Below are 23,853 nucleotides of genomic sequence, written 5' to 3'. Positions count from 1 at the left end.
GGAGAGGTCCAGGAAGGGGAGGGAGGTGTCAGAGATGGTCCAGGTAAATTTAAGGTCGGGGTGGAATGTGTTGGTGAAGTTGATGAACTGCTCAACCTCCTCGTGGGAGCACGAGGTGGCGCCGATGCAGTCATCAGTGTAGCGGAGGAAGAGGTGGGGAGTAGTGCCAATGTAACTACGGAAGATGCACTGTTCTACGTAGCCGACAAAGAGACAGGCATAGCTGGGGCCCATACGGGTATCCATGGCTACCCCTTTCGTCAGGAGGAAGTGAGAGGATTTGAAGGAGAAATTGTTAAGGGTGAAGACCAGTTCGGCCAAACAAATGAGAGCTGGATAGTAAATGTACAGACTTGTATATATGAAAAATACATTTCGATGTCTGTATATAAAGCAATGTAATGTGTGCACAAGAATGGCATGACCAATTGTATACAGAACGAAATAATTTTATGAATAAAGTATATTTTTGAAATTAAAAAATTAAGCTCCCTAATCAATCTGTCACATTGCCCATCACCAAATCCAGAAGTGCCTGTTTCTTAGTTGGGTCTCCCACAAATTGCACCAAAGAACCATCTTGTAGACTTTCTACAAACTCCTTTTCTTGAGATCTTCTACCAACCCAATTTTTCCAGTCCACTGGCATGTTGAAATCTCCTTATGTTCTTGCAATATTGCCTTTCTTGCATTCCATTTCTATCTCATGACTTATTTTCTTCCCCACATCCTGACTAGGAGGCTGAGATATTAGTCACATCACTGTCTTTTTCCCTTTACATTTCCTCGACTCTATCCACACCGATTCTACGCCTATATTGCTTCTTGCTATTGATTTAATTTCATTTCTCACTAACAAGACAACCCCACCCCCTCTGTCCATCTGCCAGTCTTTTCGATAGGACATGTATCTTTTGATCTTTGGAGGAGGTGTCAGCCTAATTGTATTACTGCTGGACTGTTAATTCAAAGACCCAGATAATGTTCTGGGGACCAAGTTGGATTCCTGTCACAGCAAATAGTGGAATTCGAGTTCACTAAAAAAAATGGAATTATGAGTCTGATGATGATCATTAAACGATTGTTGGGAAAAACCCATCTGGTTGACTAATGTCCTTTAGGGAGGGGAGACTGCGATCCTTACCTGCTTTGGCCTACATGTGACTTCAGACATACAGCAATATGGAGGACTCTTAACTGCTGGCCTAGTCAATGACACCCTCATTCTATAAATGAATAAGAAAAAACATTTCTCAGTCCTGATCCCATTACAGTCACATCTCTATGATGCCTGCAACATCGTACCTGCCAATTTCAATCTGTGCTACCAGCTCATTTACCTTGTTTCATATACTGCGTGCATTTAGGTACAAAACCCTTAGTCTTGCATTGACTGCATCCCTTCTCATAGTTGACCCCTTTTCTTCTGTGCCTGAAGTTAGATACCTGACACTTTCCATACTCTCTGTCCTTTTACTTGTCCTGGAGACTTTAATAAGCTCTGCTGAGTCCTCCCTTCTTTAATCTTTTCCATAATTTTCCATGCAACTGAACCCACCACCACCACTGCACCAAACTCCTGCTCCCCCCACCCTTGAACTATTTGTATCATAAATGGGCAGACTATTTAACCAGTCTGTGCTTGCAAAATCCAAAACAGAACCAGCACAGTGGCTTAGAGTGGCACAGTGGCTCAATGGTTAGCACTGCTGCCTCACAACACTAGAGACCCGGGATCGAATCCAGCCTTGGACGACTGTCTCTGTGGAGTTTGCACATTCACCCAGTGTCTGCGTGGATTTCCTCTGGATGCTCGGGTTTCGTCCCACAATCCAAAGATGTGCAGATCAGGTGAATTGGCCGTGTTAAATTGCCCATAGTGTTAGGTACATTAGTCAAGGGAATGAGTCTGGGTGGTTACTATTCAGAGGGTTGGTGTGGACTTGTTGGGCCAAAGGGCCTGTTTCCATACTGTAGGGAATCTAATCAAACATCTAACGTGAGATTGTGCAGCACTTGTGGAGCAGTTCTGAGTGTGCTACAACCACACTGAGAACCAACTTAAAGTGGGCAGTTGAAGAGATTAACCTGCTGAGCACACCGTATGGTAATAGGCCCGGGTTTATTTCAACAGAAGTGGGCCCCTTAAGGACCTCAATTGGTGGTACAGTGGAAAGATCGACCTTGGACCTTGCCACCTGAGGTAATTTCCAACAGAGGCGGAGATCGGGTACACATCACACCCTTTCATTAAATGTCCATGCTGATTCTATGTTGTCACCTTTTTGGAAACATAATTTTCTGTCTACTTCAACAGCTTCCAAGAAAAAGTATATCAGCTCAGGTTACGAACATAGCAATGAATAAAAAAGAGAGTAAGCAAGGAAAGATTGAAACTTGAACTAAACATAAAATAATAAATATCCCTGACTTCCTTCAGACAAACGTACTCCAAATAAAATCAGCAGCTTATTTTTAAATGTAATGAGAATCTTACCCACATAAAGGTATCTGAGATAAACACCTGAGAGAGAAATGCTTTAGTGGGATACATGGATGAAATTAGTTGAACAGACGTTGGTGGAGACACAGAGATCAGTAGAGACATGTTCAGCCTTGTGGCCTTTGTCTGTGCTATAAGTATATAGCCAGCTGACAAAAATTAGCACATAAACCGTGGGAGGAGATCCTGCCTGACCAATCGCGATAACTTTAATGAAGAAGTGACAAACCTATTGGGTTGTGAAAAGCCCTTTGATGTGGAATACCTTGATCTCCAAAGAGTTTCTGCTGAACAAAGAGACCTTGGAGTGCAGGTTCATAGCTCCTCAAAAATGGAGTCGCAGATGGATAGAATAGTGAAGAAGGCGTTTGGTATGCTTTCCTTTATTGGTCAAAGCATTGAGTACAGGAGTTAGAAGGTCATATTGCAGATGTACAGGACATTGGTTTGGCCACTTTTGGAATAGGGTGTGAAATTCTGGTCTCTCTCCTATGGGAAAGATGTTGTGAAACTTGAAAGGGTTCAAAAATGATTTACAAAGATGGTGCCAGGGTTGGAGAATTCGAGCTACAGGGAGAGGTTGAATAGACTAGGGCTGTTTCCCCTGGAGTGTCAGAGGCTGAGGGATGACCTTATAGAGGTTTATAAAATCATGAGGGGTGTGAATGGGACAAATAGACAATGTTTTTTCCCTGGGGTGGGGGAGTCCAGAACTAGAGGGCATTGGTTTAGGGTGAGAGGGGAAAGATATAATAGGGACCTAAGGGGCAACGTTTTTATGCAGAGGGTGGTACGTGTATGGAATGAGCTGCCAGTGGAATTGGTGGAGGCTGGTACAATTGCAACATTTAAAAGGCATCTGGATGGGTATATGAATAGGAAGGGTTTGGAGGGATATGGGCCAGATGCTGGCAGGGACTAGATTGGGTTGGGATATCTGGTCGGCATGGATGAGTTGGACCGACGGGTCTGTTTCCATGCTGTACGTCTCTATGACTCTATGACTCTATTACTTGAATTAAATGTACCAGCAATGTTGCATTGCCAGAGGTGCCACTGTGAGTGCTGGCTGCTGCCAACAGCGGTCCCAGGCAGAACCCGAATCCAGGTGAGTGAGTGTAGGGAGGATAGGGAATCCGAAGCAAGAATTCGGGAGTGGATTTCAGCACGCACACCTCTTAGCTCCTGATGTTGGGTGTCTTGATAGTACCCATCAGTGAGGGAGATCCTGGATATAAGCCTGACAGTGTTGCTGGATGGCCTTTAGGGGCAGAGGATGCCCTTTGAATCACTCACCACAAAGTTCTGGAGGAAGGTGTTCACGTTCTAACATTATTGAACTCATGGTTTTAGAATCTGAACACGTCATTCTATGTCCTTTATGCACCTGCACCCTATGCCCTGTCATCACACGGTCTGCTTTCATCCCAGCCAATCTGTTTTCATCTAATTATAATCCCATTTATTAACATTATCAGCTTTCCTTTCTCCTCAGCACACTATCATCCATCCTTTTGTCTTTCTAACTGTCTTTGTATCTCTCTGGGCTCTGTCTCCGCTCACTCCTTTCCCATCACTTCCTGAAACCCACACACTCCATGACTGAGCTCCTGCTTTCAGCATGTATGCCCATCTCCTGTTAGTTCTGAAGAAGGGTTACTGGACCTGAAACATTAACTCTGCTTTCTTTCCATAGATGCTGCCAGATTTGCTGAGTTTTCCAGCAATTTCTGTTTTGGTTTATTTTGATATTTGGGCTTGTCATTTTGTCACTGCTGAGACATATATTAGATTAGATTACTTACAGTGTGGAAACAGGCCCTTCGGCCCAACAAGTCCACACCGACCCGCCGAAGCGCAATCCACCCAGACCCATTCCCCTACATTTACCCCTTCACCTAACACTAGGGGCAATTTAGCATGACCAATTCACTGCGCATTTTTGGATTGTGGGAGGAAACCGGAGCACCTGGAGGAAACTCACGCAGACACAGGGAGAATTGAACCCGGGTCTCTGACGCTGTGAGGCAGCAGTGCTAACCACTGAGCCACCGTGCTGCCCAGAGCTATGATTAGCTTAATTGGAAATTGTTGAGTGCAGCAGTACTTCCTTCAGGTTAAGGACTATCAGCAGTTAAACTTGGTCAAATAAATTGCTGAGGAAGACAAGCAGGAGGCTGGGAAAACACAGCAAGTCAGGCAGCATCTGGAGGTGGAGAAGTCGACGTTTCAGGTGTAACCCTTCTTCAGGACCCCAGCCTCCTGCTTGTCTATCTTGGATTCCAGCATCTGCAGTTTTTTTGTCTCTAAATAAATTCAGCAGGTTAGGAAGGCGGTGCTGAGTTCGAGGGATTTGACTGAGACAAGGTGGGGGGAGCACCGCCTTCCTAACCTGCAATCTTCTTCCTGACCTCTCCGCCCCCACCCCCACTCCGGCCTATCTCCCTCACCTTGACCTCCTTCCACCTATCGCATTTCCAACGCCCCTTCCCCAAGCCCCTCCTCCCTACCTTTTATCTTAGCCTGCTGGACACACTTTCCTCATTCCTGAAGAAGGGCTCATGCCCGAAACGTCGATTCTCCTGCTCCTTGGATGTTGCTTGACCTGCTGCGCTTTTCCAGCAACACATTTTCAGCGTACCTAGACAGCCAATATTGAAGGATTCTGGATCAGTGGTGCTGAAAGAGCACAGAAGGGATAACTCAGCACTGCTGACCAATACCAATCAAAGAGGGGGACATGTGCACTCTAAGTTTAAACTATATAGGTAAGACATTCTGAAGCTTTTTCTGTGCCTTATTTTTCTGGAGAAATGAAGCTATCCTGAAAATACAGCTGCAATAAAAGTTACCTGAAACCACCCCGTGACTTGGACTCTCATTGGAAACTATGAGATCTAACACCTTCTAATTGTTTAAAGCCTGCCATTACGTGTTTTTTTGTGTCAAAGTGATTTTCTGTTCCTCTGATTTTCAACATGTGAAACCTATTTCTTCTATGATGAAGTTCATTCACAAGTACAGTGGTTTTAATTTGGGTTCTGATCCATCCAAAAATCTTCTGTGATCAGAACATATGATCCAAAACCACTGATCTGGACCATGTCAACGTTTCTTTCTCTGATATGAAATGTTGTGATTTGGCTGAATGCTGCATTTAGTTGTTTGAGTCCAGAGCTGGTAAAACTCACTTATTAGGCCAGAAGACTTGTATAGTAGGCACTACCGGGAACAAACCTTGTCATCAAGAATATTACAACTATCAGCAACTTGAGCTACTGGCTGTCTGGAGGGATTTGTTAAACTGAAGATTGGCCATCTCTCCTGTGAATTTTGGAGTTAAGTCTTGTTACATCTGCAAAGAGTTACAGCTATAAATTAATGTCTTCACTTCTGGCATTGTATGCAAATAAAATCTTGTTCTTTAATAACTTGATGAACGAGATGACTGCTGCCTCTGGCTGAGCTTATTGCTCTATCTGCAGTTTGGATGATGTCCTGCATAAATGGTTTTGACTGATTATTTTATATACGCTCCAATTCCAATATCATTAATCCAATTTTGATTACACTATCAGAGCCAGTGAGGCAGTCTAGCCCCTGTGATAATTTTTGATAATAAAAAAAGTAGAACTCTTATGACTACATAGGTTACTGCTCAAGTACTTACAAAGTTCTATAAGACCATAAAATACAAGAACAGAATCAGCCATTCAGCCCATCAAGTCTGCTCTGCCATTTGATTATGACTGGTGTGTTTCTCAACCTCATTCTCCTGCCTTCTCCCCATAAGCTTTGATCCCTTACTAATCAAGAACCTTACTATCTTTGTCTTAAATATAGTAAATTACTTGGCCTCCACATTCTTCTGAAGCAATGGCTTCCACAGATTCATCATGCTCTGGTTGAATAAATTCCTCCTCATCTCAGTTCTAAAGCATCATTGCTTCACTCTGAGGCTGTTCCCTAGGATCCTGGCCTCTCTTATTACTGGAAATGTTTTCTCCACATCCACACCGTCCAGGCCTCTCAGCATTCTATTAATTTCAATGAGATTCTCTGCTCATCCTTCTAAACTCCAAGTACAGATCCATAGTCCTCAACCACTCCTCATATAACAAGCTCTTCATCCTCAGGAGCATTCTTGTAAACCTCTTATGGATCCCCTCCAATGCCAGCACATGGTTCCTTAGGTACAGAGCCCAAAACTGCTCAAAATATTCCAAATGTGGCCTGACCAGAATCTTATACAGCCTCAGCAGTACATCTCTGCTCCTGTATTCTAGCCCCCTTGAAATGAATGCTAACATTACATTTGCCTTCCTAACTGCCAACTGGAACCGGCATGTAAATGAGGACCCCTAAGTCTATTTCTGTTTCAGATTTCCAAAGCCTTTCTCCATTTGGAAACTGTTCTATGTCTCTATTCTTCCTACCAAAGTGCATGACCTCACACGTTCCCACATTGTAATCCATCTGCCACTTCTTTGCCCAGTCTCCTAGCCTATCCAAGTCCTTCTCCACCCTCCCGCCTCCTCAATACTACTTGTCTCTCCACCTTTCTTTGTGTTATTTGCAAATAAACAATGATACCCTCAGTTCCTTTATCAGATCATTAATGTATAAGTTCCACAAACTTTGTTGAATAATTGAGACTTTTTTGCACCTCCTATGTTATTTGATAACAAAATGATTTTTGTCCACATGGTAGTAGTTAAAGTATAAGTTAAAAGATGTCTCCTGTTGTGATTTGTTGGGTTTGTGGCTGTGTGTTGAAGTATTTCCTATGGTGAGATAAAGAGAGGTGAAATTTGTAGGGTGTGTTCCGTAACTGAAAGGGTTTTGTTTCAATTCACCAATGTCTGCACTTGACATTAGGGTTGTATTTAACTGAATATGGCATGAAAGAGCTTTAACAAAACTGGAGTCAAAGGAAATAAGGGGAAAATCTCTCCGATGGTTGGTCCTAAGCCTGGCACAAAGAAAGATAGTTGAGGTGCTAGAGATCAGTCATTTCAGCTGCAGGACATCTCTGCAGGAGGTCCTCAGGGAAGTGTCCTCGGCCTGACCATTTTCAGCTGCTTCATCAATGACCTTCCCTCCATCATAAAGTCAATAAGGGGAATTTTTTTGATGATTGCTCAATGTTTGGCATAATCTGCAACTCCTCAAGTACTGAAGCAGTCAGTAACCATATGCAGCATGACCTGGGCAATATCCAGGCTTGATTGGAAAAGAGGCAAGTAACATTCATGCCTTACAAGTGTCAGGCAATGGCCATCTCCAAGAAGTGAGAATCTAATCATTGCTCATTGATGTTGAATGGCATTGCTGTAATTGAATCCCTCACTATCAAATCCTGGGAGTTATTATAGACAAGAAACTGAACTGTACAAGTCAAATAAACATTGTACCTGCAAAAGCAAGTCAGAAGCTATGAATTCTGTAACAAGTAACTTACCTCCTGACTTGTCAAAGCCTGTCTATCATCTGCAAGCAAAGCAAGTCAGGCACATGATGGAATACCCATGACTTGCCTGGATGAGTGCAGCTCCAACAAAACTCAAGAAGCTTGACACCATCCAGGACACTGCATCCTCCTTGATTAGCAACCCATCCATCAGCTCCAGTATCCAGCATATGCACCACTGACCAACAGGAGAAGCAGTGTGTTCCGTCGCCACTGCAGTAATTCATCAAAGCTCTTCCAATAAAACCTTACGATTCAGCAGAAGCATGAGAACATTACTACTTTTGAGTTTCCCTCCAAGCCATATGCCATCCTGATTTGTTATTATGTCATGTTCCTTCATTGTTACCGGATTCAAATCCTAGGAGTCCCTACCTTGTAGTACCATGGATGGCCCTACTCTCCAACATTTGCAGCAGTTCAAGAAGGCAGTTCACCACCACCTACTCCAGGACAATGAGAGATGATCAATGATGGCCTACCCAGCATTTTAAAGAAGGCCTTAATCTTTGTATTGCCATCACGGGGACAGATAATGGAAGACTCTACAGGCTGAATTTTCCAAGGGGCCTCAACAAAGTGGGCTGTCCTGAGAAATGTGGCAGAATCGCATGAGAACTCCAACGAAGTCTATCTTGTCTTTTATTAGGTTCCTGGCATTGAGGCAAGATTCTCAATAGGATTAACAGTTGCTTCTCAAGGACATAATCGCACTCACGAATGGGATGTCTCCAATCCCACCACCCACGGCGAGTCAACTAGATGTTGAAAATTTTCCACATGGAAATTAATGAAGGTACCTGATCCATTCAGCTCAGCACTGTCTGCAATGAACCTCCCCATTGGTCACCCCAAAAACAGCATCTCAGGGCATGATCCACAGGCATCAGATCCATGCACACCTCATCCTCAAACACTGATGTCCCATAATGACCAACCCCTCTCTGATCCAATTGTAGAACACTGAGGAAATTGAGACCTGCATTGCAGGGCACAGCGGCAACTGGCATTGAAAGGCTACAGTGACACACAGGGACAGGCATCCAGTTCAGGGTCTGGACTAGGCTATACCTCAGAGCTGCTCATTCATTCTCTTAGTACATGCTCATACTTACAGAATCCCTGCCTTGCCTTTTCTTGCTGTGTCAATTCACACAGTCATTCAACCAGGCAGCTGGCCTTGCTGTTCAGCAATCCTTGGCCAAGGCAGCATACATCTTGCTGTGCATCAATCTCACAGCTTCACCATGGAAAACACACTGCATCTGCAACAGACAAGCAGCCATGTCTCAAAAGGCTTAGGAGAGTAGTCCTCACTGAATTCCATGCAGTCAGCTGAAGGGCAGGTTTCCAAGTTCAAGAATTGAAGGGAAGCCTCTGAAAGCAGTCCAGGGCATTGGCCACAGTTAGCCATCTGGTTGGGGTGCTCTAAACCAGGGGGTCATTGACCCTGCAATGTGGGGAGTCCTGTGGCTCCATAGTGGTGAGTTCTGGCGTGTAGGGCAAATGAGGTTGGGGAAATGTATAGGCATCAATCAAGGGTCTGGGTACTGTGTCCAGGGCTGTGTGGTTAGGGCACTCAAGCAGAATGTAGATTCTGTTCAGAGAAACTGGGGAAAATGAGTAGGGTACAAGAGGGAACTCTGTCATAGGAAGGTAACTCAGTTAGGATTTATATTTGCTAGAGTTCAGAAGAACGAGGTAGGGCTATCATAGAAATCTATAAAATTCTAACAGGATCAGGCAGGGTAGATATAAGAAGGATTCTCCCAATGACAGAGTCCTGAACCTGTGGTCACAGGATAAAGGATACAGGATAAACCATTGAGGATTGAGGTGAGAAGAAATTTCTTCACCCAGGAAGTTGTTTGTGAGCCGATGGAAATCTCTGCTACAGAAAGCAGTCGAAGCCTTTGTATGGTTTCTGGAAGAAATTGGATATTGCACTTGGCAGTTAGGATCAAAAGATATGGGAAGAAAGCAGGGCAGAGTACTGAGTTGGATGATCAACCATGATCATTAATGAGGAGGCTTGAAAGGGACTGAACGAGACTGTATCTCAGGGCTGTTTGTTTGTTCTCTTAGTGCATGCTCACTTAGCACCTACTCCCATGCTCACCTTTGCCTTTTCTGCTGTGTCAATTCACACAGTCACTCAACCAGGCAGCAGGCCTTGCTGTTCAGCAATCCTTGGCCAAGGCAGCGTACATCTTGCTGTGCATCAACATCACAGCTTCTGCTCCTATGTTTCTATGTTTCTATCTGAAGTGAGTGATTTCATTGGGCCTTGCAGACAGAACCCTCCAAGAAACTCTGTGACAGTGACAATTAGCCAAACACTTGTAAGATTGTACCCTTGTCTTTGATCCTGTAAATAATCTTGCTGCATGTTCTACACACGCGTGTGCAGGCACACATGCATATTACAATTACATTTTGGGCATTGTGAAAATAGTTTCTAATTCTTTCTTTTGATTTAAATTTACAGGAAAGAATGTTTTATGCTTGTTCTTAAGAGTCACAGCATTCAAGGGGTTAAGACAGTCCTTTAAAATACAAAATGTGAACTCTATTAAGAGGTGGGTAAAGGGGGAAATTATCCCACCTCCCTACCTTGTCTATAAAGTGAAATCTATGTATGCCTTTCTGCAGTGATCTATGCAAATCTTTCCGGAAATTATGACTAACCTCTCAGCTTTTCAATATATATCAAAACTGCAGCTTACTTGAGTTATCTTTTTAATATTAGTTTTGGTTGAATATTCTGCATAAATAATACTATTATGGATGCAGTCTGTATTATTGATCCAACATTTGATGCAATTATTCTTTTGCTTCTGATCACTGGTTTGAATATTTTTATCCTGTGGTGACAAATGAGGTGCTGACAATGATTTGGCAGAGGATCTCTCCTCTCATTGAGTGGTCCTGACTTGAGTCCAATATTATTTGTTTCTTTGAGGCAACTTTATTTTAATTGGCCACTTTCTTGCTTTTCTTCTGTTTAGAGAATGTCTGGCCATCCTTTGAAAGAATAGCATCATTTTTGTGTTTGTGTCTAGTTGTGTCTTTTTAGTTCTAACATCTTTTTCTCTTACGGGTTTCTTTTGGATGAATTTGATTCAATTCTAAAGAATCAGTTAATGTACCACCAGAAGCTTTAGATTTTTGCTATTGTTTTCATAAAGTTAACCGATATAAGAAGGCAAATGGTAATTGTGGTCTATTATAGCTTTACGATATTAGCTTTGACTCGAATGAATTGGAGTGAAAGTATCCCCTCCAGGGATTCTCCCACCTCTCTGGGGTTAGTTTGGACTCTGACTAAATTCAACCTGCGTTTATATTGCAACTGCAGTGTCAATGTAAAGTAGTTTAACTTCACAGTTACAATGTAAGTGCACTAGGATGCAGTTTTCTCAGACAAGGGGAGATGCGCATAGATACATGGGTGATTTAAATCCTTCAGCAATTGTTGAGTCAGGATCCCAATACCATGCCACTCTCTTCCAGATTTTGCCTGGGCTGAGTTGAAAATGAGTAGGGAATCTCTACTGGGTAAGGCATTTATGCATTATAAAAGGTAATTGAGTGCTGTCTTTAACTTTCAGTTCTAGATGAAAACAAGTGAAGGCATCTGCTTCTCAACCTGCCCAGGATTACAGAGGTGAGTGCTCGGGTTTCTGTGAAAGTGAGGTTCTGTGAAACTGAAAAATTGGGAAAGTTTTGATCAACGAAACTGATGATCTCTGTGGGAACCAAAGGTGTAGGTAAAGTAGGAATGCTGATTTGTTGAGTGAGTTTGAAGGTTTTGGAACCAATTTAGAATACAAAACATGAAAGATAATTATTTTGAATTGTTAACTGAGCCATATGCCTTTTTGTATGAGGCTCAAGCAGATTAGAAAATTAAATGGATGTCTCAGAGTGACATGGGATGAAGGGTTTTGATTATTGGAACACTGATGTGTCTACTTAGAAAAGAGACAATTTTCCATTGGGATGGCTTCCACCTTATTTAAACTGGGACCAGTGTCCTGGTGCTTGAGATAGACAGGGCTGTGGATGGCACTTTAAACTTTAAACAAACAGTGGGTAGAGGGGAGGAGGTTGAAGGTGTTTTTCAGGTGAAGAGAGAGTTAGAAATCCAAGGAGGAAGGAAAATACAACAGAACATTGTAGAGATGTGGATAAAAATGAACAGGTTAAGATAGGGAAGGCTAAAGACTCTAACAGCAACTGCTCAGTGAGTAAGGTTCACAGACTCGTTACAGTGCTGTAGGAAGCTATTTGGCCTATCCACCACTTTTCAAATGAGTATGATGACTTACTGCCATCCTTTCACCCTTTCCCTGTAACCTTGCACAGTATTTCTTTGAAGCAATCATCTCATACCCTCTTGAATGTCTTGATTGAACCTGTCTCTATCACAGTTCTAAGTAGTGCGTTCAGACCCTAACTACTTGCTGTGTGATTTATTTTCTACTTGCTGTTCGACATTTTTTTCTTTTCTCACATCATTTTTACTTCCTTTCCAAACTATTTTAAATCTGTACCATCCTGTACCAATCCTTTTATGAGTGAAACAGTTTCTCCCAGACCTCTCATGATTTTAAAAACTTCAATCAAATTTTCTCTTAGCAGTCCCAACTTCTGCAATCTATCTTTGGAACTAAAGTTTCTCCTCCCTGGAATCATTCTGTTAAAACTTTTCTACACTCTCTTCCATGTGTTTACATCCTTCCAAAAGTGTGGCATCTAGAATGGTACACAATACCTCAGCTGAGGTCAAATTTTTGGATAAGACAGGTTCAGCATAACCTCCTTGCTCTTACACTGTATGCCACTATTAATCAATACCAGGATACTGAACGCTTTATCAACTTCTTTCTCCAGCCATTTTGCCATCTTTAAGGACTGAGTACATAGCCACCTAGGTCTCTCTCTGCTCCTCGAGGAGAAAGTGAGGTCTGCAGACGCTGGAGATCAAAGCTGAAACTTTATTGCTGGAACAGCACAGCAGGTCAGGCAGCATCGAATCTCCTGTTCCCTGGATGCTGCCTGACCTGCTGTGCTGTTTCAGCTCTCTCTGCTCCTACACAGCTTTTAAAATAGTACCCTTTTATTTTACACAGGCTCTCTACGTTCTTCACACACATCTTTTCACCTTGAACATCATCTGCCACCCATTTGCCCACTCCACTAACTTGCCAATATTATGTTGAAGTTTGACCCTGACCTATTCACATTTTGTAATGCTCCCAAGTTTTGTTCCATTGGCAAACTTTAAAATTCTTCTCTGCACGATTTGGATGATTAATATAAATCAGGAAAAGCAAGGGTCTCAATACTGTCCTCTGACCCCACTACAATCCTTTCTCTAGCCTGAAAAGTATCCATTAACCAGTACTCTATGCTTCCCAACACTCAGCCAACTTTGCATTCATATTTGTACTGCTCCTTTTATTCCATGAGCTATAACATGGATCAAAAGGCTGGTGTGTGACACTGTATTGGAAGTACATGTATGCCATGCCAAAGGCATTGCCATCATTAAACATCTCTGTCAATTCCTCAAAAAACTTCAAGTTTAATTAAACATAATTTTCTCTTTAAAAATCTATGCCGTTGCTCTCTATTTTTATTTGTCCATATGATTATTAATTTTATCCTGAATTATGGTTTCTGGAAATTTCCACACTACTGAAATCTATCTGACTCACGTAATTGCTGTTGTAATTCTTACAACCTTTCTTTGACAAAAACATTAGCTTTGCAATTCTACATTCTTCTGGAAATATCTCCCATGTCCGGGGAAGACTGAAAAATCATGGACAGTGCCTCTGATAATGTTCACGCTCACGTTCTTCTTAATTCTTCGATGTATCTCATCTGGTCCTGGGGACTTGTCAGTTCCAAAACCCAACAACTTATTCAGTGCCTTCCACTTATTCAAGTTTGAATTTCTTTAGTGACTTAGTTTCCTCTGTGTCACTATGGCCGGGGTAACATCTGCTTCCTTGATAAAGACAGAAGCAAAATATTCATTTAATTTTCAACCATGTCTCTCACCATTATGTGAACATTTTCTTTTCGGATAATAAGTAGTCCAATTCCTCCTTTAACAACACTTTTACTGGTTATGTGCCTAAAGAAGACTTTAAAATTTCCTAATATGTCAGTTATCAGTTTCATTATCCCTCTTTGCCTCACATATTTGATTTTTTACTTCTCTTCTAACCATTTTGCATTTGGTTTGGTTCTCAATTTTATTTTTCATTTTGACACCTGTCTTTATTATTCTTTTTCATATTTATCTTAATTCCTATCTTATTTTTCATCCATGAAGCTCTGGATTTGTTTTCCCTCCATAAGAACGTACAGCATATGAGCAGAATTTCACCATTCGGCCCATCGAGGCTATTCTGTGATTTGATCATGGCTGATATGTTTCTCAACCACATTCCTCTGCCTTCTCCTTGTAACCCTTAATGCCTTTACTAACCAAGGATCTATCTATTTTGATCTTAAATACACTCAATGACTTGGCCTCCTGCAAGAATGAGCTCAACAGATTCACCACCTTCTGACTAAAGAAATTCATCCTTATCTCAGTTCTAAAGGGTCACCTCTTTATTCTGAAGCTGATCTCTCAGCTCCTAGTCTCTCCTACTAGTGGATACATCTTCTCCACATCCAGTCTATCCAGGCCTCTCCGTATTCTGTAAGTTTCAATCAGATATCTCCTTACCCTTCTAAACTCCACTGAGAACAGACCCATAGTCTTCAACTGCTCCTCATATGACAAGCCCTTCTCCCCAGGATTATGTTTGTAAACATCCTGTAGACCCCCTGCAAGGCATTCTTTAGATATATGTTCCAAAACTGCTCACAATATTCCAAAAGTGATCAGGACAGAGCCTTATACACCCTCAGGAGTACATTTCTGCTCTTGTATCCTCGCCTTCTTGAAATGAATGTGAACATTGCATTTTTCTTTCCAACTGCTAACTGAACCTACATGTTAACTTTAAGAGAGTCCTGAACCAAGACTGCTAAGTCCCTTTGTGCCTCTGAAATTTTCCCCATTCAGAAAATAGTCTCCCCCTCTATTCTTCCGACCAAAGAGCACGGCCTCACACTTCCACACATTGTATTCCATCTGCCACTTCTTTGCCCACTCTCCTAGTCTATCCAAGCCCTTCTGCAGGCTCCACTCTTCCTCAATGCTATCTGTCCCTCCATCTACCTTTGTGTTATCCGCAAACTTAACAACAAGGCCCTTAATTCCTTCATATATTGTGAACAGTTGTGGTCCAAAAACAGACCCCTTGGAACTCTACTAATCATTGGCTGCCATCCTGAACAAGACCCCTTTATCCCCATTCTCTGCCTTCTACCGGTCTGCCTATCCCTCTTTCTATGCCAGTACCTTGCTCCTAACATCATGGCCTCTTGTCTTATTTAACAGCCTCCTGTGCGGCTCCTTGTCAAAGACCTCCTGTAAATACAAATAGATCATTTCCACTGGCTCTCTTTTGTCTAATTGCTTGTTGCCTTTTCAAAAAATTCGATCACATTTGTTGAGCATTGCCACCCTTTGAAGAAGCCATGCTGACTCAGCCCTATTTTACATTTACTTTTGAAAAAAACATACCTTGACTGTATCCATTACCATTTGCTTTTTGAAGATAACCTATTGTTGAGTGCAATTTTTCCCACCTTTTAAGTCTATCAGGATCAGTACTGTTCTTGCACCATTAGGTTTGGCCTCTCTGTAAATTGTTCTTAGTCTGGATTGACCAGTGTCATTTTCTGCCATCATTCTAAATATTATGATATAATGATCAATGATTTCTTACTGTAAAATGTTTCCTTACTGATACTTGATTGACTTAATCACCTCATTCCTAAGAACCAAGTTTAGTAGTGTCTCTTTTCTTGTTTGACTGGACAAGTACTGCTGTAAGTAATTCTACTGAACACAATTTAAGAATGGTTGCCTCTCCCTACCTTTTATATTACCACTATTGAGGTAACTGAAGCACCCCATTATAACAATTCCATCATTTTACACCTCCCTGTAATTTCCCCGCAGATTTGTCCCTCTACATCCTTCCCAGCCTGTAGACTGCAACAATGCAATCCCGTTCTTCTTGTTCCTATGCTCCATCCAATTTGATTCTGACCCTGTACACTCTCAGACATCCTCCTTCTCCAGCACTGCAATGCTCTCCTTAATCAGTACTGTCACCCCTCCTCATTTGATTCCTTCTTATCTTTCCTGAACACTTTGTAACCATGAATATTTAAAGCCCAGAGCTGCCCTTTGTTTAGCTAGATCTCTGTTATTGCCACAACATCATATTCCACATAGCAATCTATGCCTGTAACTCTCTGTTCTTCTTTGCTATAGTTCATTCATTTACACACATGCAGTGTAACCCAGACTTTGAAAGTTTGAATTTCTCCTTCACTCTGACTCCAGCTGTTAAGTTACTATAAGGAGCTCACCACCAACAACTCACCACCATTTTCTCAAGGGCAACTAAGGATGGAAAGCAAATGCTGATCCAGCCAATGACGAGTGAATTAAAAATCTCACAAGTGAATTAAAACAAAAGTCTCTATCTTACTGATATGTCTTTCCCAGGATTTTGTGCACCCTGATGTGATTCTCTAATATTCTTTCCAGTTTTCAGCACTGCGACAGTATTTGTTTAAAGCATCCTATAGAGCACGAGCAAACACCTCACAAGGAACTCAGACGCAACTTTGGGCCGTACAACCTGCCCTGCTTGTACAAGTGCCATCTGCCTTAGAACCCAGTCCCAACAAATTAAAGCCCTTCCTTCTGTACCATCTTTCCAGCCATGCTTTCATCTGTCTTATCCTTCTATTTCTCACTTTGATATGGTATGGGGAGTACCTGGAGATTGCGAATTTTGAGGTCCTGATTACTAATTATCTACCTAGCTCCCGAAATTCTGACTGCAGGAATACAACCCACCCCCTCACCTCCCAGCTATATTGCCATGCAATGTGGACTACATCTTCTGGTTATCAGCCTCCCCCAGAAGAATGTCCTGCAGTTGCTCTGTGACATCCTTCACCCCAGCATAAACAGAGCAATTTACCATCCTGGAGTCCTGTCTATGGCTACAAAAATGTCTGTCTTCCCTCCAAATCAGGCAACATCCTGGTAAAACTTTTCTGTACCGTCTCGAAAGCCTTCACATCTTACTGGTAGTGTGGTGACCAGAACAGTATATGATATTCCAAATACGACCTAACTAGAACTTTATACAGCTGCAACATGACTTACCAGTTTTTATACTCTATGCCATGGAGGCAAGTATGCCATATGCCTTCTTAACCATCTTAGCTACTTGTGTTGCCACTTTCAGGGAACTGTGGACCTGCATAGAACCCGCTACATGTGGATACTAGTGAGAGCTCTACCATTTACTGTATATTTCCCTCTTACATTACCTTTTCCAAAAATGCATCACCTTGTATTTGTCCAGATTAAACTCCATCTGCTATTTTTCCATCCAAGTCTCCAGCCGATCTGTATCCTGCTGTATCCTCCGGCAATCCTCCTCACTATCTCTGGCTTCTCCAAACCTTGTGTCATCCACAAACTTACTAGTCAGACCATCTAAATTCTCCTCCAAATCACAAACAAACAGGGGTCACTGCACTGATTCCAGTGGAACACCATTGCCCACAGAAAATACCTTTCCACTGCTATTCACCTGTGACAAAAGAGAATACAAATATTTCATGCAATGCCCCAACAATTTCTTCCCTTGCCCTCCTCAGTATTCTGGAATAGATCCCATCAAGGGGACTTCTCTGCCTTAATGCTTTTTAAAACACCAAACACCTCCTCCTTTGTAATATCCACATGCCCTAAAATATCAATGTACCCCTCTTGAGACTCACCATCCACCATGTCCTTCTCCTTTGTGAATACCAATGCAAAATATTCATTAAGGGCCTCACCCATTTCTCTGGGTCCATGCATAAATTCAATCCTTTGTCATTAAGTGGACCCATCCTATCCCTAGCTACCCTCTTGCTCCTTGGATACTTATAAAACACCTTGAAATCTTCATTAATTCTGTTTACTAAGGACATTTCATAGCCCCATTTAGCTCTATTAATTCCTTGTTTGAGTTCTTTTCTGCTTTGTTGACAGTCTGTTCTGCTATAACATGGTAGATCCGTTCTCATACAAGCCCATGTTATAAGAAAATCACGTAATAGGAGCACCATTTAAACTAATGGGGCCAGAATTGCATTATAAGCAATGTACGGTTTAAACTTTGCACTTTAGAAACAGTGTCCCTATTTTGTCAATCATGTCATAGCGAATTCGCATTAACGAAACATGCATTATAGTGGAATGACCTGTATATTCTTTGAGCGCATTGTCTGTCACAGTTTCCTAAACTTTATGGATGCCCCCGTTTTCTTTTAACTCAGCTCACAGTTTCTCTTGTCATCAAACATTCCCATATCTATCCATCCTTATCCTTTATTTCCACAGAAACATACTGGTCCTGAATGCTAATCAACTGGTCTTTAAAAGATTCACACATGAGAGATGTGGATGTAGCCTCAAACAGCCGCGCCCCTGCCCCCACAATCTACATTTCCCATTTCCTGCCTAATATTGTGGTAATTAGCCTTCCTCCAATTTAGTACTTTTACCCAAGGGGTAGGGAAGTCCAGAACTAGACGGCATAGGTTTAAGGTGAGAGGGAAAAGATTTAAAAGGGACCTAAGGGGCAACTTTTTCACAAGGGTGATGCGTGTATGGAATGAGCTGCCAGAGGAAAGTGGTGGAGGCTGGTACAATTACAACATTTAAAAGTATCTGGATGGGTATGAGAATAGGAAGCATTTGGAGAAATATGGGCCAAGTGCTGGAAAATGGAACTAGATTAATTTAGGATATCTGGTCAGCATGGACAAGTTGGACCAAAGGGTCTGTTTCCATGTTGTACATCTCTATGACTCTATGAATACTCTTATTCATAAGTAACTTAAAGCTTACGGAATCATAGTCACTGTTCCAAAATGCTCCTGCACTAAAACTTTGATCACCTGGCCTGGCTCATTCCCCAGTACCTGGTCTTGTATGGTCCCTTCTGTAGTTGGACTATTTACATTTGTTTCAAAAAATGTCCTGGACCCATCTCAGAAACTGTATCCCCATCCAAGCTCCTGGCACTAGGGGAGTCCCAGTCAATTTAGGGAAGTTAGAATCACTCACCACAACAACCTATTATCTGTCCACATACCTGTTTCTTCATCACCCATTCCTATTGGGAGGCCTTTAGTTCAATCCCATCAAAATGACTGCACCCTTCCAATTCGTGACCTCTATCCATATGACCTCACTAGATGAGCCCTCCAAAGTGTCTTCCCTCAGTACAGCTGTAATATTCTCCCTTATCAGTAACACAACTCCCCCAGCTTTTACACCCCCTCTATCTCACCTGAAACATCTAAATCCTGGAACATTAAGCTGCCAGTTTTGTCCCTCTCTCAACCAGGTCTCTCTAATAGCTGCAACATCATTGTTATATGTACTAGTCCAGGCTCCAAGATTTTCTGCCTTACATATCATATCCTCATATTAAAACAAATACACTACAGACTGCCACTCCTGCCATGTTCAGTAACCTGTTCTTCTTAGCCTTACTAGTGTTAGTCTCTAACACCTCCTTGGTCATTTTGCTTGTTGTCCTCAGAATGGTCCTCAGAATAGCAGATTTTGGGAGGGGGAGAAAGCTCCTTATTCTTCAGTAGTTCCATGGTTTCAGGCTTTATGCCTGCTTTCCCCAGACAGCAGAGTATTGGTTTTCTCTAAACCTTTTCCCTTTGCCCACAACTTGGTCAAAACTCCTCTTTCTCTAAGATTCTTGTCTGCAGAGGCTGCTTCTTGTTATTTGAATCCTAAGTTGGCTGAAGAGTCAATTTTATGGAGAATCAAATAGTAAAAGTGTCTGTTCTGGACTGTTTCATAACCTTTCTGACTGTGGAGCTAGACTCTTGTATTATCTTTCACCTAAGGGAACCATCTTTTCAAATACTGTGGTTGTCAATTTGAATGGCACTTTGATATCTATTCAGCCAGAAGTACTGCTTTACACCTTAGAAAGACTCATTGTTTTCCCCAAAGTAAGGTATAGTCTTAAAATCTCCCTTTTGTAACTCGAGACTGAAACACGGCTCATTCAGCTCAGAAATATTCCATTGTAACAGACATTAGGTGCTGAAGAAGCTTCTTTTAACTTTAATTTCCAATATACAGATGTTTAAAGCAGTGCTGTCCTCTTAACATGTTTTTGTTAAACAAAATCAGATAACATGCTCATTACAGACACCAACAACACCAGCAGCACCACCTCCAGCTGTTTCTTCTTCAGGAGCATGCTCCATCACCACAGAGGAAGGAATGAAAAGTTACACACAGTCAGGAGGTGACAAGAAACTCAACACAGCTTCTGCAGGCTGACGATTAATTCTCTCGGTATGTGAACACTAATAGTTTAGGTTCTCACAACAAGTTATGACTAACATCTGCATCTTCCTGGTACAGGACCTCCTTCCTAGTGGACCAGGTGAACACACATTCCCAATGGCTGACAAGATGCCTGCCCCTGGATATTTGAACAATGTCGCATCTGTTTGACTAGTTGAATATTTGACTATGAATTAACTCACATCCTTAATTCACCAAAATGCGTTCAGGAACATTGGTCAAAATTATCCCTTTCTTTTCAATATTTTATATAATGGGTCTGAAGGCCATGTATCTGTTTATAAGGCTGAGTTGCTCAGCATTTTATGGAAAAGGTATCCATAATTCAAGGACAATTATTCCAGAAATGCAATCAATTAAATCATTAGCATCCAGAAGAAAGTTGAGCATCTTCATTACATAATCCAATAGTATAGTTTTCAGGTCTGAAAATTGTTGAAATAAATACTAACTATTGCCTTCAACTGTCCTTAATCATGGTGTTGGCATAGCAACGCATAACAGCAAACATTCCACACTAGTTTACCTAAATGAAACTGAAGCCAAATTCTGATAATTATTAACTTTCCTTTTGGCAACTGTGTCAAGTCTCATGGAACCATGGAACGAGAGGTCTGTTTGGTCTTCAGGGCAAATCAGTCAATTACTGACCTTTGTGATATGACAGTAGAAAAACAATGAAGTTTCCACACCGGCTGACTAAAGAACTCAAAAGTTATTTGATCTGTTTATAAGGATTAATTAATTGATTTTATGTTAGGATAGGACTGTAAAGCTAAGGAACTAATATCACAACGTCCTTGCAGTAAACTGCGTCATTATTTTCTGCTGTAACTTTCTCTGTTCCATGGTGAGACCTCACATAAAGTATAATTTTGGACTCCTTAGGAACTATATAACTATCTTAAATGGAGTGGAATGAAGGTTTACGAGACTGTTGTCTGTGATGAGGGGATTGCCCTATGAGGAGAGATTGAATAGACTGGGCATATATTCCTTCTGGTTAGGAAGATTGAAGGATGACATCATTGAAACATATTATTCTGGAAGGTTTGACAGTTTTGGTGACAAGAACATGTTTTCCTTCACTTGGAGAAAGTGATGACTGCAGACGCTGGAGATCAAAGTCGAAAAGTGTAGTGCTGGAAAAGTACGGCAAATCAGGCAGCATCTGAGGAGCAGGAGAGTCAATGTTTTGAGCATGAGCTCTTCATCGGGAATGTCAACTCTCCTGGTCCTCGGATGCTGCCTGACCGGCTGTGCTCTTCCTTTCACTTGGAAACTAGAACCAGGACGCAATCTCAGGGTAAGGGGATGGCCATTTAGGACCAAGGCAAGGTTAAATCTCTGTGACAGAGAGCTGCGATTGTTGATTACATTCATCACAGAGATGGATGGATTAGGAACAGGAGTAGGCCATTCAGCCCTTCTAACCTGCTGCACTGAGATCATGGCTGTTCTGTGGCCTAACTCCATACAACAGCTTTTGGCCCATATACCTTGATACCTTTGCTTGGCAAAAAATTATCTATCTCATATTTAAAATAAACAACTGACCTTGCATTCACTGCCTTTTTTGAAGAGAGTTCCAGACCTCTATCATCTTTTCTGTGTAGAAATACTTCCTCAGAACTCTCCTGAATGGCTTGGGCCTAAATCACAAACCATGCCCCACTATGGATCTAGAATCTCCAATCAGTGGAAATGGTTTATCTTTGTCTATCCTGTCTTTTCCTGACAGCTTGTTAGCCACTAAGTATACAAAAGCTTATGAGAAAGTGCAGTAAGCTAAAATAAAAGATCGACCATCATTTTGTTGAAGGGAACAGCGGGTTCAATAGGCCTTTGTTTCTTCCACCCTTATGTTCTTCTTTAACACTTGTATCACCTAACTCTCAGCATATTGAAAATGAATGTTGCTCTGACCCATTTCCAAAAATAAAAGACTGAAATAAAACAAAAAAAAAACCCATGGATTCTGGAAATCTGAAATAAAAACAAAGCACTGAAGAAACACAATATGTCAGCTGCACCTGTAGAGACAAAAAACAATGTCAACTCTGTGATTTTCTCTACAGATGCTGTCAGGCCTGCTGAGTCGCTCCAGCACTTTCTGGTTTCGTTCCAAAAAGACAATTGCCTTCAGAACAGCAATTAAAGTATAATTGAGGTCTCCCAGAACCAAAACAATTTTATGAAGATTCTGAATTAAAATGGGAGGAGTTTATTGAAACTGAATCCCATTGGAAGATAGCAAGAGACAGTTAATAACATTGATAATAAATAAACAATAAAATGTTGAACAGAGATCTTGATTGTTCATCTTGTATGATGTAACCATGATTTCTTTTGTCCAATAAGTACAATGGTTTTAAGAGTGCAACTCTGAAAACATTTGAGAGAAGACTGAGATACCAGAGTATGGATGTGAACTATGGTGAGCAATGTATCTGAACGTCTGTGTAAATAATCTGTTCAAAACTTACAACGCGGGGGCTGTGAAAAAGCCCAGAGGTAATGTGGAAAAACACAGCTGCAATCTTCATGATGTTTAAATCATTTCAAAATAACCTCCTCTCTTATTTCCTGCAATAAAGAACCTGTTACTCCCTAAATGGTTATTAAAATGTTAATAGTGTGTGGTTAATACATTACAGTTGGAAAAAGTTGTGTCATTTTATTCCTACCCAGAGACTGAAACATGAACTCCAACTCTGAACCTTTAAACTAACTAAAACAGAACAACTTTCACATCTGAGTAAACAGAATAAATTCGACTTTCTGAAACAAAAACAGAAAATGCTGGAAACACTCCGCAGGTCAGGCAGCATCTGTTAAAATTAAAATGCCGATGTATGGTCCTGTATCGACTGCAGGTGCAGGCCCCAGTTGCTTATCATGGGAAAGCCCCAGGAATTCCAGGGGCAAAATGGTGGGACAGTGATTTGACTCATTTGTTCTCCATCCCTTTTCCTCTGCTTTGTGCCTGGGAAATGCCAACTCCTCAGTGAAGGAGGAGGGAAGAAAACTGATTCTCGTACATGCATTTGGCATGATCTACACCTTGTAATTTTTGTGAGAAGAATTGTTATGAGTAATCCGATTCAGATCTTTTTCCTGCATTTTACACATGCTTGTATCTCTCAGTGCAAAATTATTACACTCATCGTTACTATTCAGATAATCAACTTCACAATCGTTAAAAATCACACAGCATCAGGTGATAGGTTGATGTAAATCCCAGAACTTCTTTTACGTCACATTCTCAAGGTTTTATAACAAAAAGTGATGTCGCAGCTCAGACAATGCCTAAAAGGTGTG

The 23,853-nt window shown here is 41.5% G+C and overlaps 1 long non-coding RNA gene across 1 annotated transcript in view; it reads left to right on the top strand.

The window, feature by feature from the left end:
• LOC122549930 overlaps positions 1 to 23,402 on the top strand; it is a 77,644-nt gene extending 54,242 nt beyond the window's left edge. The window contains exons 2-3 of the long non-coding RNA XR_006311707.1: positions 11,585 to 11,640; positions 22,611 to 23,402. This is a non-coding gene — a long non-coding RNA (uncharacterized LOC122549930). The remainder of the gene's footprint in view (positions 1 to 11,584; positions 11,641 to 22,610) is intronic.
• Positions 23,403 to 23,853: the final 451 nt, after the last annotated feature.

This window comes from Chiloscyllium plagiosum, chromosome 5 (genome assembly GCF_004010195.1).
Source record: "Chiloscyllium plagiosum isolate BGI_BamShark_2017 chromosome 5, ASM401019v2, whole genome shotgun sequence".
NCBI classification, from domain to species: Eukaryota; Metazoa; Chordata; class Chondrichthyes; order Orectolobiformes; family Hemiscylliidae; genus Chiloscyllium; species Chiloscyllium plagiosum.
This window is presented reverse-complemented; position numbering and strand designations above follow the sequence as displayed.